Below are 16,207 nucleotides of genomic sequence, written 5' to 3'. Positions count from 1 at the left end.
GTTGCCTATCATGGTCTCCATCTCTTGACCTTGTGATTTGCCCGCCTCAACCTCCCAAAGTGCTGAGATTAGAGGTGTGAGCCACTGCACCCAGCCTGGAAGAGTAAAGGCCCAGTCAATCTCCCCAATCAACCTTCTGAGCCTTAGCTTCCTCATCTGCTATCAAAGGCCAGAATATTAACTTCCCCACAGAGTTGCTTCTTTTTGTTCCCAACCTAAATTTATTTTCATGTGAAAAGAAGCACCACCCTTATCTAAGAGGACAAATCATGCAGAGAAAACTATGAAGAGCATCCATTCCCAACTCAGCAATTCAGTCAATGAAAGGAGCACAGTGCAGGAGAGGATGAGTCAGGCTTCAAGTTAGGAATGCTGGCATCTGTTCCAGTTTTCCTTTCATAATTTGTTCTAGGGCTATGGAGATGCCTGCAAAGGATTCTCATTCCTATGGTAAGCCAAAGAGAATGCAATCCAATGGAATGTTTCCATCATGGAGTCTTTATTGGACACAGGCCGGCATGAGTTGATGGCACTTGAAAATCAGCAAGGTACTTTCCAAAATAATTTATAAGTCTTCCTTAAAAGTAGGTTCTGTTTGTCAGTCTTGATGAGTTCCATCTGAACTGTGTAATCATGAGTACATGAGTTTTTTAAAATAACAGTTTCTTAATCTAGAAAATGAGATTGTTGGAACATAATTTTTTTTAAAGAATAATTTTCCTACTACTGGGAAAAGGAGTATGAGAACTATTTTTGTCAATTTCCTAACTTTCTTGGTGTTATATTGTCTTTGCAGTAACGAAAATAATGGTAATAATAATTTAATATCTGTCTGAAGTGCTACTCTTCCCTTGAGGATCAATTTATTTTTCTCTTCTTCTGTTACCAGTGCCCTTGATTACCTCTCTTACTTTTTAAAATTTTTGTAATGCTTTTATTCTTGTAAGCATTTGTTTTCTTTACAGAATGCAGCATGTGAGCATTACATGTGTGCTTTGTTCATGGTAATAGCTGAAGTATGCCAGTAAACCTCCCACCTGAAATACATCCTCCTCACACATGAAATTCCACGTTTCTTCTAATAGTGGAATCTGTCCCTTCGAATTGTGTTGTCTGTGCAGCTACAAATGTTCCTGGGAGGAACAGCAGCTTCAGTCTCTAAACCTTGGGTTTATTAGAGGTTTTCTAGGCAGTAACAAGAGCCTGTGACAGTACTAAGACCCTGGGGATGGCGAGAAGGATTCCGGAACCAGGAGGCTGCTGAGTTTTACAGGATGCTGCAGTGCAGGTCTCAATCAAAGGCTAGCATTCAGAAAGACATGCCTCTCAGATCTCTCTACTTTTAAGAATACTTTTTAATAGCTGGGTATTGACCATTAAAACCATCACATTGTATACGAGTTTGTTGACTAAAATTTGTATTATAGATACAATTAAAATGTTTAGAAATCTATATAAATAAGAAAATCATTACTACTTGGGTCAGAGGCAATGCAAGTTGAGCTTAGTTCTATGGCTTTTGTTCCTGATCAGTAATATGTGGATGGCTTATGTTCTCTTACCACTCTCTAAATCTGGAAAAGAAGCATTTCACAGTGCCTCTAATCTCACAAATTTTAACTTTCACTTTTAATTGTTGAAAATGTCACTGTGAAATCCAACAATGAATGAATGAATGTGTATACATTCATCATATACATGTACACGCACACAAATAAAACCTATATCACACAGCCCACATATCTTGTTTAAGCTGCTCTTTCAGGAAGATTTATAACACTCTGCTTTACAAAGAAAGTTTAAAAGAGAGAAAGAAAACAAAATGAAATAGTGACTGTTCCCCAGTGCAATTACTCTGTCAAATACTCCCCTAGGGAAAGGAATTTGCTCTTATTGTGAAATAAATTAATATAGAAACCAGACTCCTGCGGTAACTTTTCTCTATCCCCAGGCAGTATTTTCCCACTACTTCTCTCAAAATTCACTTTTGGCGATACACATATGGGAGGTTGGAAATAGCTAGAAATTATATGTTTGAATTTTAAATATATTCCCATTTCCATAAATGTTAGCAGCTCCCCAAATTATCAGGGAGTGCACAATGGTTTAGAGATCGCCTGCCTCCGAAATCAATCGCTTGTCCTCTTCATCCTCGGTGGGGGGTGGGGACTGGAGGAGGAAAGGGAGCAGTTTCTCCTATCATCTTTTCAACCCTACAAGTCGGAATTTCTTTCCCAGCAGCTGCCATTTGCCCAGAAAATTTGGAATGACAAGGCCCACTGGGCTGCAAGAAGAATGTAGAAACATCCAAGCTTAGTTAGTCCTTTTTCCAAAATCCACAACTCAGCACTCACTGGGAACCTTCACTCCCCACATGCCAGCTCAAGCCCTCTGTGATTCCTAATTAGGCGTTCACTGCTCAATTAGTGCCCCATTAGCCTCGTACCTTGTTAACTTCAAGCCGCTGTTCACATTTCTCTGCACTTCAGCCATATTATGAATGGACAGAGCTTATAAACAATCATGGAAACCCTTGCCTGCTGAAATTCACTCTAATCTTAAAACAACATAAGAGCAGTGTATGTAAAATTGATTAGGGATTGTCTTGACCAAACTACACAGCAAAGCAGGGTCTTTTAGGAGAAGGCTATTCAAGGGGGAAAAATCTGGAAAATATACTGCAAATAAATATCAGGCACGGAAATGAAGATGATGACTAAATGCTCCATGCTGACCTTTATGGTTTGAGATTCTGTGCCTTCCTTTTCTACGTCATGGGAGCCTTGCTGATAAACTGGTATAAAACCTCTTTTTGTCGCTTCCTGGGGCAGATATTTCCATCTCTAAGTGAAATAACTTAGAGATGAAACAAGACATAGAAACAACCAATATTTATTGAGCTTTTACTTTGTACCAGGCTTTATATGTTTGGTTTTTGTTTTGTTTTGAGACAAAGTCTCACTCTGTCGTCCAAGCTGGGGTGTAGTGGTGCAATCTCTGCTCACTGCAACCTCCGCCTCCTGGGTGGATGCAATTCAACTGCCTCAGCCTTCCAAGAAGCTGGGACTACAGGTACATGCCATCATGCCCAGCTATTTTTGTATTTTCAGTAAAGACAGGGTTTCACAATATTGGTCAGGCTAGTCTCAAACTCCTGACCTTGTGATCTGCCCACCTCGGCCTCCCAAAGTGCTGGGATTACAGGTGTGAGCCACCACGCCCGGTCACTTTATATGTTTTAACTTGGTTACTTCACACTGCGCTGAAAGGTATCATTCCTTTCTTCATTCAATGGGAAAGAAAACCGAGGCTTAAAGATTGTAGCTATCACTGCACAGAGTAGAAAGCAAGAAGACCCTGAAAACGAGAGGCCCTATGTCCTATGCTACAAACATTGTCTCCTAGAAGGATTTTAAAATGCCAATGGCTTTAATAATAATAAGTATCCTTATCTATCATTTAAGCATCTACTACATTCCTGTGTGTGTGTGTAAGTATAGTGTGTCTGCACTCCTATTTTCAGAACAATGCTGACTCTTGCACACACATGAAATAATGGTGGTAGGATAACGAACTGATTAAGAGCACAAGCTGTGGAGTCAGACTCTCAGATCAAATCTCAGCTCCACTGCGGCGAGCTGTGTGACCTTGCTCAAATTACTTCAACTTTCTAAGCCTCGTCTATCAAATGAAGGCAATAACGGCAACACTTGTGGGGTGATTGTGAGGATGAAAGAAAATAATATCAGAGAAGGGCTTAGAACAGAGCCCAGTGCATAGTAAAAGTTAAATGAATGCTGTAATTATTTTCCTCTGTTGACAGAGAAGAGATTTCTATAGTCAATAGGTAGGCTGGACTGCATGACTCCTCTACTAAAAATATAACTGGTTGCATTGTGGTTTCACACCAATAAGCACTAAGAGACGGTAGACTTTTTCTTTTTTTATGGTGTTGATTTAGTTTGGCTTCATTGGGCAGTTCAAAAAGGACATCTTTTGACCCATTCCCAGAATTCTCTGTAAATTGCATGGACTAAACGAGACAAATGCAGTGAAGTGTGAGGAAGGGCTACAGAGACGGAAAGGAATCCAGAGAACACTGTCTAATTCTAAGAAATTATAAATTACTTTCACTAAAAGGAATATTAAGGCATCATATTATTATCAACAACACATTCTCAGTGTACACAATTTAGAAAACAGAGAAAGACACAAAAAAATTTTTAAAGACTAAAAGAAGAAAAGAAAACTCAACCTCATAGTCTTAGCACTGTTGATTTTTTGAGGATAATGAGTCAGTAAATACTGGCATGGCCATACCAATGGAGAATGTGTGTTCATTCTGATTGGCTGGACCCTGCTATAACATTTCCAAATATTCTCAGCATTACCCTAGGCTTGCACATGCTTTGCATTCCTATGTGTTTGTTTTTGGAAAATACTGAATATATAGGTTCATTCAGATTTTTAAATAGTTTTTATCACTTATATAATGATCTCTTCCGGTCGTGAGACATTCTTTAAGGCCAACATTTTAAAATCATCTACTAATAATGCAATGGAGTAGATACATCATGATTTATTAAAACATTCTATTAGTGTTCAGTATTCATGGAGTTTCCAATTTTTGTTATCATAAATATCTTTTTTTACACAGACCTTTGAGTAGCTAATGTGTTATAATTTGAAGCACATATTTACTTACATGCCAAAATAACATTTTAATTTTAGCACAAGCTGTTACTTCTACAAGTTACTGGGTTGTTTGGTATGTTTGTGGGGATTCTGCTACTAGGAATGAAATTCACACCTGCCTTACATATACCGTTAAATGTAAATGAGTGTAAAGTGTTCTATAAATGGTAAGTTTCTATACAACTGTGTTATTATTATTTATGATAGCATTAGTATCATCAACCACAGGTACTATAAGCTCTCTGGTTTCTATCTTGACTTTTACACCCACAGGGCTTTTAAGTCCTAATAACAGACATAACTAAATAACATTATAACACAACTTCTCTGCCTGCAGATGAAGATATTGCATATCTTTTTCCTGATGCCCATTTAATGAGCCCACCACTGCAAACCCCTACATTTTGGCATAACAAGCACCTGGACACATCTCACTAAACACGTGGCCACATAAGAGCAAAAAGGGAAGTAAAATGGGCTGGGTGTGGTGGTTCATGCCCGTAATCCCAGCACTTTGGGAGGCTGAAGCAGCTGAATTGCTTGAGCTCAGGAGTTTGAGACCAGCCTGGGCAACATGGTGAAGCCCCATCTCCATTAAAAAAAAAAATTAGCCAGGCGTGGTGGCATACACCTGTAGTCCCAGCTACTTGGGAGGCTGAGGTGGGAGGATCACCTGAGCCTGGAAGGTGGAGGTTGCAGTGAGCTTAAATCAGGCCACTGTACTCCAGCCTGGATGACAAAGTGAAACTCAGTCTCACAAAAAAAGGAAAGTAAAATGAGACATCTGTTGCTGGCTGTCCAGCACACATTCACTCCTTCTGGACAGAATACCATGACTTTCTGTTTCATTATCACCCATGTGCCTTGAAGAGTGTGGACCTCCTCTCCAGATAGAGGGGCGAGCTCCCTGAGGGCTTCAGCCATCCCCAGCCACAGTGACTGGCTCAGGGGCATACAGCCCAATGTCAACCAGTGAGATCCAGGGAGTTTCCAGGAAAGTGACATTATTTTCTTTTTCAATAAAGTTACCAGAAGAGACCATCACTTTTCCTCTAAATGTGTTGATGTAAACACCTGGAACTGTTGGTGTCGTCTTGGTACCATAAGCGAGAAGCCTAGAGCTTTCTAGAAGCTGTATTGTAGAACCTGAGGATGAAGCCAACTCTACACAAGGCCAAGCAAAGAGAGAGGCAAATGAAGACAAGCTTGTAGTTCTAGAAAGATGGCAGACTAAAGATACGCTCAAAATTTTCCTACTGGGCCTGATGGCTCACGCCTGTAATCCCAGAACTTTGGGAGGCCCAGGCGAGTGGAGCACCTGAGGTCAGGAATTTGAGATCAGACTAGCCAATATGGTGAAACCCCGTCTCCACAAAAAAACACAAAAAATTAGCCAGGCATGGTGGTGGGCACCTGTAATCCCAGCTAATGGGGAAACTGAGGTGGGAGAACCACTTAACCTGAGAGATGGAGGCTGCAGTGAGCTGAGATTGTGCCATTGCACTCCAGCCTGGGCAACAAGAGTGAAACTCTGCCTTAAAAAAAAACCCCGAAAACTTTTCTACCATATATCTAGAAATTCTGGATATACATTATTTCTATAATGCAAGACTGAGCACACAGAGGGGAAAAGAGGGTGTGTGTGTGTGTGTGTGTGTGTGTGTGTGTGTGTGTGTGCGCGTGTAGAAAGAAAGAGAGAGAAAGTCAGAAGTTAGCATGCTTACTCTTAATTCTGTAAAACATAGCAGGCTGAAGATGGTAGAGTGATAAAATAAAATAGGTAAAGATCCCAAAAATGAGCTCAGATCTCCCTGGTGAAGCCACTTAGCAGATAATGATGCAGTTAATTAAGTGATTGCCATCTCTATCTTTCTAAATGGTCAAGGAGAACCCTTAGGTAATGGGGAAGCCTGACCACCACTGCAGAAGAGAAGGTAGATGGCAGAAATGGAAGAAAATCATTCCCAGGACCTGAGAAGATATTTGCTTAGTTACATAATACTGCCTACTATTTTTAAATAATAATGTTTAGTACTTTCAAGCAACAGGATTTGATGCTCTCATGTGTATGCCTGTAATCTTTGCCATATGTGAATAAGATTGCCTATACATGAGATGATCAATACTTTTCAGCGGCTTCTATCTTAAATATTATGCTGGTCATCTTGATTATGAGCTTAAATACCAGGCTGGTGATGGACTCCCCTTTTTAGCTTCTCTTTTAAAAAGAGCAAAATTAGGAAATTGAAATACACCCCATATAGATTTTTCAATACTTAGTGAAAGTTAGTAATGACGCAACTGTAGCCAGGCTGGCATTTAAACACATCATTTGCTGGCTTAATTCCAAAGGAATTTCCTGTCCCTTAAAAAATTTGGAACATATAAAAATTATATTCGCATCAATTACTTTAATCATGTTTTTGTTAAAATTTATCTTTCTCAATTTCAGTGTGTTGGTATTATAACCCAGTATCTTTTTTAGTCTAATATTTCTTCATTAATATTCACTGAAAGTATCTGCTACTTCAGCAAACCCAGACTTTTATTACATAGTCATAAGTATTATTTTTTAAAAATATTGTATATTTTATTGCACTTTAGGTTCTGGGGTACATGTGTAAATCATGCAGGATTGTTACATAGGTACATACATGGCAATGTGGTTTGCTGCCTCCATCCCCCTGTCACCTATATCGGGCATTTCTCCCCCTGTTATCCCTCCCCAAGCTCCCTACCCCCTACTGTTCCTCCCCCATTCCCCCCAACAGACCCCAGTGTGTGATGCCCCCCTCCCTGTGTCCATGTGTTCTCATTGTTCAACACCTGCCTATGAGTGAGAACATGCAGTGTTTTTCTGTTCTTGTGTCAGTTAGCTGAGAATGATGATTTCCAGATTCATCCATGTCACTACGAAGGACATGAACTCATCATTTTTTATGGCTGCATAGTATTCCATGGTGTATATGTGCCACATTTTCCTTGTCCAGTCTGTCATCGATGGGCATTTGGGTTGGTTCCAGGTCTTTGCTATTGTAAACAGTGCCACAGTGAACATACGTGTCCATGAGTCTTTATTATAGAATTATTTATAATCCTTTGGATATATACCCAGTAATGGGATTGCTGGGTCAAATGGAATTTCCATTTCTAGGTCCTTGAATCACCACACTATCTTCCACAATGGTGGAACTAATTTGCACTCCCCCCAACAGCGTAAAAGTATTCCTATTACTCCACATCCTCTCCAGCATCTGTTGTCTCCAGATTTTTTAATGATGGCCATTCTAACTGGCGTGAGATGGTATCTAAATGTGGTTTTGATTTGCATTTCTGTAATGATCAGTGATTATGAGCATTTTTTCTGATGTTTGTTGGCCTCATAATTGTCTTCTTTTGAAAAGGGTCTGTTCATGTCCTCGCTCACTTTTGAATGGGTTTGTTTGTTTCTTGTAAATCTGTTCTAGTTCTTTGTAGATTCTGGATATTACCCCTTTGACAGATGGGCAGATTGCAAAAAGTTTTTCCCATTCTGTTGGACGCCGGTTCACTCTAATCATTGTTTCTTTTGCTGTACAGAAGCTCTGGAGTTTAATTAGATCCCATTTGTCTATTTTGGCTTTTGTTGCCAATGCTTTTGGTACTTTAGTCATGAAGTCCTTGCCAATGCCTATATACTGAATGGTTTTGCCTAGGTTTTCTTCTAGGGTTTTTATGGTGTTAGGTCTTATGTTTAAGTCTTTAATCCATCTGGACTTAATTTTAGTGTAAGGTGTCAGAAAGGGGTCCAGTTTCTGCTTTCTGCACATGGTTAGCCACTTTTCCCAACACCATTTATTAAACAAGGAATCCTTTCCCCATTGCTTGTTTTTGTCAGGTTTGTCAAAGACCAGATGGTTGTAAACGTGTGGCATTGCCTCTGAGGCCTGTGTTCTGTTCCATTGGTCTATATCTCTGCTTTGGTACTAGTACCATGCTGTTTTGATTACTGTGGCCTTGTAGTATAGTTTGAAGTCAGGTAGCATGATGCCTCTGGCTTTGTTCTTTTGGCTGAGAATTGACGTGGCTATGCAGGCTCTCTTTTGGTTCCATATGAAGTTTAAGGTGGTTTTTTTCTAGTTCTGTGAAGAGGGTCATAGGTAGCTTGACGGGGATCGCGTTGAATCTATAAATCACTTTGGGCAGTACGGCCATTTTCACAATATTGTTTCTTCCTAACCATGAGCATGGCATGTATTTCCATCTGTTTGTGTCCTCTCTTATTTCCTTGAGCAGTGGTTTGTAGTTCTCCTTGAAGAGGTCCTTTACCTCCTTTGTTAGTTGTATTCCTAAGTATTTTATTCTCTTTGTAGCAATTGTGAATGGCAGTTCGTTCTTGATTTGGCTGTCTTTAAGTCTGTTATTGGTGTGTAGGAATGCTTGTGATTTCTGCACATTGATTTTGTATCCTGAGACTTTGCTGAAGTTGCTTCTCAGTTTCAGGAGATTTTGTGCTGAGACGATGGGGTCTTCTAAATAGACAATCATGTCGTCTCAAATAGAGACAATTTGACTTCCTCCTTTCCAAATTGAATACCCTTGATTTCTTTTTCTTTCCTGATTGCTCTGGCTAGAACTTCCAATACTATATTGAATAGGAGTGGTGAGAGAGGGTATCCTTGTCTAGTGCCAGATTTCAAACAGAATGCTTCCAGTTTTTGCCGATTCAGTGTGATAGTGGCTGTGGGTTTGTTGTAAATAGCTTTTATTATTTTGAGATATGTTCTGTCAATACGTAGTTTATTGAGTTTTTAGCATAAAGGGCTGTTGAATTTTGTTGAAGGCCCTCTCTGCATCTATTGAGATAACCATGTGGTTCTTGAAGGTTTTGAGTTACTTCCACCTTCAATGAAAATAATAATTTGTGCTTCATAGTAATGCAAGTGACTCCTCAGAGAGGCATTGAAGTAATGAGTCAGGATTGGTTTCTCAACTTAGCAAAGTCCTGTGCTTCTCCACTCTGCTGAATAACATCACATTGTCCTTGCTTTAATCAATAGTCTTCTTGACTGATGGAGGTCCAAGAATTAAGACCAGAACAAATTACTTCAGTCCAAAGCAAGGTTTCTTAACACGAGACTTTGGCAAAACTTCGAGAATTTTGAAAGTCTTCAATAGTACACAAAATTGGGGGTACAGGTAAGTAGATGCATTTTTCTGATGATAAAGTCTATAATTCTCATCAAACTCTCAAAGAAGCTTGAGGATAATGGTGATGGTGGTGGTGTTGACGGTAGTAGTAATGATGACAATTTTTAGTCTCCAGATTATGAAATTATATTTTGCCTGAATTGTCTTCAGGGAAGGCAGTTTGTAGGAGTTGATAATTGTTGAAGTTATTAAACGAGTACGTGCAAGTTCATATTTTCTATAACAATAGGTTTTTGAGTCTGAGTTTACCCATTTTGTGGGCCTGTGATACCCACTGAGTGTAAACTTCCAGTGTCAATTAGTGGGTCTCAATTAAGAGGGGAAAATAGAAAAAAAAAGAAAGAAAAAGAACTGCTACTAAAGACAGGATCAAAAGCATTTTGCAATAGTTCTAGCCTGCTGTGCAAAAAAGGGGCCAAAGTTTCCTCACACACAGATGACCTCACACTTTCTGTCTCTGCTGCAAACAGGAAGTAGGCAGTCATGCAGGTCAGATTCAGAAACCCTAGCACCAAAAGCAACCCAGACTTGGCCTCTGGTCAAGCCAACTCTCTATGGTTTTCTAGAATGTCTAAGGCCACAACCAAGCTGCCTGTTTGAAGGCCCACCAAGAAAATTTATAGCTTCCCCATAGAATGTAGAATTTGGGGGCACAACCACCACCACCAACAAAAACCGATGTGGGAATTTGCCTGGGTGTGGCCTCTGCAGTGGTGTGTGGCTTTTTGTATTACTTCTATGTGGCATCCCAGCATTGTCCCCATCCATTACCACCCTCCCTCTCTCTGGATTGGTTTCTTGTCTAAAGTCTTCAATATTCTAGCTCATGTCCCTGGTTATCCTTCATTCGAGCATTCATTTATTCACTCAGCAAATATCTACCAGTTCCTGGGAGACCTGGACCAGAAGCTGTGCAGTCACAAAGAAAAGATCACAGCCCCTTATTGCTAATAAGCTCATGTTCTAGGCTCCAGATACCTGAACACAGGCATACCTTAGATATATTGTAGATTCAGTTCAAGACTGCTGTGATAAAGTAAATGTTGCAATAAAGCAAATCACTGAATGATTTAATTTCCCAGTGCATATGGAAGTCATATTTACACTAAAATAAAGCATTCTATTAAGCATGAAGTAGCCTTATGTCTGGAAAAAATGCACATACTCTAATTTTATAATATTTTATTGCTAAAAAATGCTAATGATTTGCTGAGTGCAGTGGCTCATGCCTGTAACTCTAGCACTTTGGGAGGCCAAGGTGGGCAAATAACTTGAGCCCAGGAGTTTGAGACCAGCCTGGGCAACATAGCAAAACCTCATCTACCAAAAAAAAAAAAATCCAAAAATTAGCCAGGTGTGGTGGGGTGCATCTGTAGTCTCAGCTACTCGAGAGGCAGAGGTAGGAGGATCCATTGAGCCTGGGAGGTTGAGGTTGCAGTAAGCTGTGATTGTGCCATTGCATTCCAGGCTAACGAAGATCCCGTCTCAGAAATTAAAAGAATTTAAAAATGAAAATGCGAACAATCACCTAAGCCTTATAATCGTTTTGCTAGAGGGAGATCTTGCCTAGATGTTGATGGCTGCTGGCTAATCCAGTTGGTGGTTGCTGAAGGTTGGGGTGGTTCTGGCAATTTTTTAAAATAAGACAACAATGAAGTTTTTCTTTCACAACTAGCATATGATGCTGTTTGATAGCATTTTACCCACAGGAGAGCTTTTTTCAAAACTAAAGTCCATCCTTGCAAATACTGCCATTGCTCTATCTACTACATTTATGTAATATTCTAAATCTTTGGTTGTCATTCCAACAATGTTTACTACATCTGCACCAGAAATAGATTCTTTTTTGCTTATCCATAAGAAACAATTCCTCATCTATTCAAACTTTATCGTGTGCTTGCAGCAATTCAATCACATCTTCAAGCTCCACTTCTAATTCTAGTTTTCTTCCTATTTCTACCACATCTGAAGTTACTTTCTCCACTGAAGTCTTGAACCCTTAAAAATCATCCATGAAAATTGGAGTCAACTTCTTTCAAACTTCCGCTGATATTATTATTGTGACACCCTTCTATGAATTAAAAATGTTCTTAATAGCATCTAGAATGGTGAATCCTTTTCAGAAGTTTCTCAATTTACTTCATGCAGATCCATCAGAGGAATTACTATCAATGGCAATGATAGCCTCACAAAATGTATTTCTTAAATAATAAGACTTGAAAGTCAAAATGCTTCCATGATGCATGGACTACAAAATGTATGCTGTGTTAGCAGGCATGAAAAAAACATGAATCTCCTCTTGCATCTCCATCAGCACGCTAGGGTTTTGGTACATTGTCAATAAGCAGTAATATTTCTAAAGGAATATTTTCTTCTAAGCAGTAGGTCTCAACAGTGGGCTTAAAATATTCAGCAATTCATGTTAGAAGCAGATGTGCTATCATCCAGGCTTTGTTTTTTCATTTATAGAGCATAGGCAGAGTAGATGTAACAAAATTCTTAAGGGCCTTAAGATTTTCAGAATGGCAAATGAGCACTGGCTTCAACTTAAAGTCACTAGCTGCATTAGCCCCTAACAAGAGAGTTAGCCTGCCCTTAGAAGATTTGAAACTAGGCACTGACTTCCTCTCTGTAGCTATGAAAGACACAGATGGCACCTTCTTCCTAAAGAGGCTGTTTTGCCTGTATTGAAAATCTGTTGTTCAGTGTAGCCACCTTCCTCAATTATCTTAGCTAGATCTTTTGGATAACTTGGGGCAGCTTCTCCATCAGCATTTGCTGCTCTACTTTGCACTTTAACGTTATGGAGACCAATTCTTTCCTAAACCTCATGAACCAACCTATGCTGGCTTCAAACTTCTCTTCTGCTTCCTCGCCTCTCCCAGCCTTCATGGAATTGAAAAGGGCTGCGCTGTGCTCTGGATTAGGCTTTGGCTTAGGGTAATGTTGGGGCTGGCTTGATCTTCTATCCAAACCACCAAAATTTTCTTCATATAAGCAATATGGCCGCTTCACTTTCTTAGCATTAGTATGTTCATTTAAGTGGTGAAATTTTTCATCGCATGCGTAACTTTGCTAACTATTTTGTGCAAGAGGCCTAGCTTTTGGCCTGTCTCAGCTTTCGACTTGCCTTCCTCACTAAGCTTAATCATTCCTAGCTTTTCATTTAAAGTGAGAGACACACAACTTTTCCTTTCAATCAAACAGTAAGAAGAGGTCATTGTAGGGTTTATTAATTGGCCTAATTTCAATATAATGAGGTCTGAGGAAAGGGAGAGAGATGGGGGAATGGTAGACTGGTAGAGCAGTCACAATACCAACAATATTTATTGATGAAGTTTGCCAACCTATATGAGCATGGTTTTTGGTGCCACAAAACAATTACAATAGTAACGTCAGAGATCACTAATCCCAGATCACCATAATAGATATAATAATGATAAAGCCTGAAATATTGCAAGAATTACCAAAATGTGACACAGAGACACAAAGTGAGCAGATGCCACTGGAAAAATGGCACCGATAGACTTGCTCCACGCAGGGTTGTCACAAAGCTTCAGTGTCTAAAAAACAGTATCTGCATAGTGGAATAAAGCAAAGCATGATAAAATGAGATATGCCTGTATTTAGATTGAAGATCACCAGGCCAAGCCCTAAGAGAGCCCACTGCTTCTGCAAACACTAGTATATTTGCCCTTAGATCTCAGGGTCTTCACAGGGTGAGCAGATTCCAGTACCTCTGAGTTACGCCCTTGGTTTGAGTCACACTCCTAAGCAGGCTCATCAAAAGCCAACAGTGGTGACAGTGGTAGTAGTGATCATTGATCCGACTACATGGGAAGCCAACATTCCCATCCTACCTTGAGAAGTTGGCAATGTCCCCATAAAGGCCTACTATATGTTTCTGAAATATATCACTCATAAATAAATCCACAGGCCTAAAAGTCATTACTCCAGAGGAATATAAAGTGGCAGCGAACTCCAATCCCCACTCAATTTTACACCCATCATGAATGACTTGGGATATCGGTATATTTCTTTAACGCCTACAAAGTGCCAGGCCCTGTGTCTTGTGCCCTACATGTCTCATTTAATCCTCATGACAACTTGATGAAATATTCATTTCTTCTTTTTGGTAGATGGAAAACCGAGACTTAGAGAATTTTACAAGATTAGTAGTACTATAGCGAAGATCAGGCTTCTGACATTTATTCTATGTGTCTTAGAGATATCTTGTGAAAATCATTTTTTCTGCAAAATTCTCTTAGGATGCTCAGATGAACTTTTCACATCCAGCTGAGTCCCTGGGATGTTACAAACCATCTGACCACCAAGCATTAGTTCATGTATGACAGGTGGCAAGAGTTAGAAAAGAACATTAAGTAATACTTTTATGAATTTGTTGAGCCATTCAACATTTATTGAGCATCTACTATGCGTCAGATGCTACTGGGATACTGAGTGGAAACACCGTCTTTGTCCCTCTCCACCTTCACTTGAAAATAAGCTGTCAGATGACCTTGAAACACTAAAACTCCTACAGAATAATTGTGACACTGGCCACACTTGTCTTTCACATCCTGTGCCTGCTCTTTCTGTGGTTTTTGCAACCTTCTTTTCTCAGATACACAAAGCTCTCATGCTCTCCTCCTCTCCACGCATCAAAATCTACTTTAAGGAAAGACCACCATCAATCATTTACACATCAATAGAAGTTTCTTTTCTGAAGGGCGTCTCCCAGGGCTTTTAAAACTCACTTTCAATGGGAAGAATAAATCAGTTCCTTATTAAAGAAATTCCAAATATTCACAAGCATGGCTGAAATACTTTGAAATAGCCAAGCACCTTCCCAGAGTCATATTTTATCCACGGAGGGATTTGGTGGAAAGCAAATTTGAGAAACGGTAAAAGAAAAACAAATTATAACCCCAAATTCTATTATCTAGACCTTTCCTTTGTCTCGTCTTCTTTATCTATTGGAAGAAACTACCTTGGTTTTCTGAGCTCTCCAGCATGATCTTTGCAAGATCATTATTTTTAAAATTTCACCTGCACTAAATTCCTAGGACAGTGATTCTCTCCCAGGAGCACATTTCCATAAAGGAGTGGCCCAAACTCCCCTGGCAGGATGTGGAGACGACATGCAGTTTAATAAAACAGATTCAATAATAGGTTTTTAAGGTTGAAAAATGAAAAACACAAGCATTATTTTCATAGCATGGAAACAAAAGTCTAAAAAAATGTCTTAAATGATGGGGATAAACAGAAGATACTGATTTTAAGTGGAAACAGTGGAGTTAAGGGTGAGATAATAAATGTATCAAAATCTTGGCAGTGAAGGAAGGTAGTTTTAGGTATACCCAATAAAGAAGGGCTTTAAAACATTGGAAAACATTGGCCTGTTCTATGCTCAGTTTACACGTCAAATGAGTAGATAAATAAATGGGTCTTAAATACCTCATTGTCTTAGTACTTGCTATGGACTGAATGTTTGTATTCCTCCCTCCCCCTGCAAAAATGTATATGCTGAAGCCCCAACTCCCAATGAGATGGTATTTGGAGGTGGGGCCTTTAAGAGGCAATGTGGCCATGAGGGAATAGGTCTCATGAATGGGGTTAGTGCCCTAATAACAAGAGACACAAGAAAGATCAACTCCAACTCTGCCATGTGGACAAGAAGACAGCTGTCCACAAGGCAGGAAAAGGCCTCCTTTGGAACCAACCATGTTGGCCCTCTGATATTGAACTTCTAGCCATTGGAATTGTGAGAAATAAATGCCTGTTGTTTAAGCCACCCAGTCTATGGTCATTGTTACACAGCAGTCTGAGCTAGCTGAGACAGTAGTTTTCATATATGCTTTACTATGCCCAGATCCCTTCAGTTAAACTTTCTGAAACTCCAGAGGAACTAGCCCTGGTGCTACTAATCACGGTTTAACCCTGAATAATTGTTTTAGATCATCCGGCATACTTCAGCTTCTGTGGTGGTGATTACCCCACACAAGGAGAAAGATGGACTAGCGTGCCTGACTCCAAGATCTGTTACCAATGCAACCAGTCCAAACTACCACACTGAATTAGAAGCCTTGAGGACTAACTTAAATCTCTATGACCCAGGTGTCCTGGATCCATGCCAAGGGCATACAAACTAGACTCCATCTACAGCAAGGCAGCTTCTGGTGTGTGTTTTTTTTGTTTTGTTTTTTTTTTTTTTTGAGACAGGGTCTCATTTATTCTTCAGACTGGAGTACAGTGGTGCCATCTTGGCTCACTGCAACCTCTGTCTCCTGGATTCAAGCAATCCTCCCACCTCAGCCTCTCA

General features: G+C 39.8%; 1 long non-coding RNA gene across 1 annotated transcript; it reads left to right on the top strand.

Moving 5' to 3' along the window:
• Nucleotides 1-461: 461 nt before the first annotated feature.
• Nucleotides 462-1,922, top strand: LOC116564210. Its single transcript, XR_004274795.1, has 2 exons — nt 462-548; nt 1,122-1,922. It is a non-coding gene; the product is annotated as an uncharacterized LOC116564210 (long non-coding RNA).
• Nucleotides 1,923-16,207: the final 14,285 nt, after the last annotated feature.

The sequence above is a fragment of the Sapajus apella genome, unplaced genomic scaffold (genome assembly GCF_009761245.1).
Source record: "Sapajus apella isolate SASKATOON/1434 unplaced genomic scaffold, GSC_monkey_1.0 scaffold37, whole genome shotgun sequence".
NCBI lineage: Eukaryota > Metazoa > Chordata > Mammalia > Primates > Cebidae > Sapajus > Sapajus apella.
Note: the sequence above shows the minus strand (reverse complement) of the source record. Positions and strands in the feature narration are given on the sequence as shown.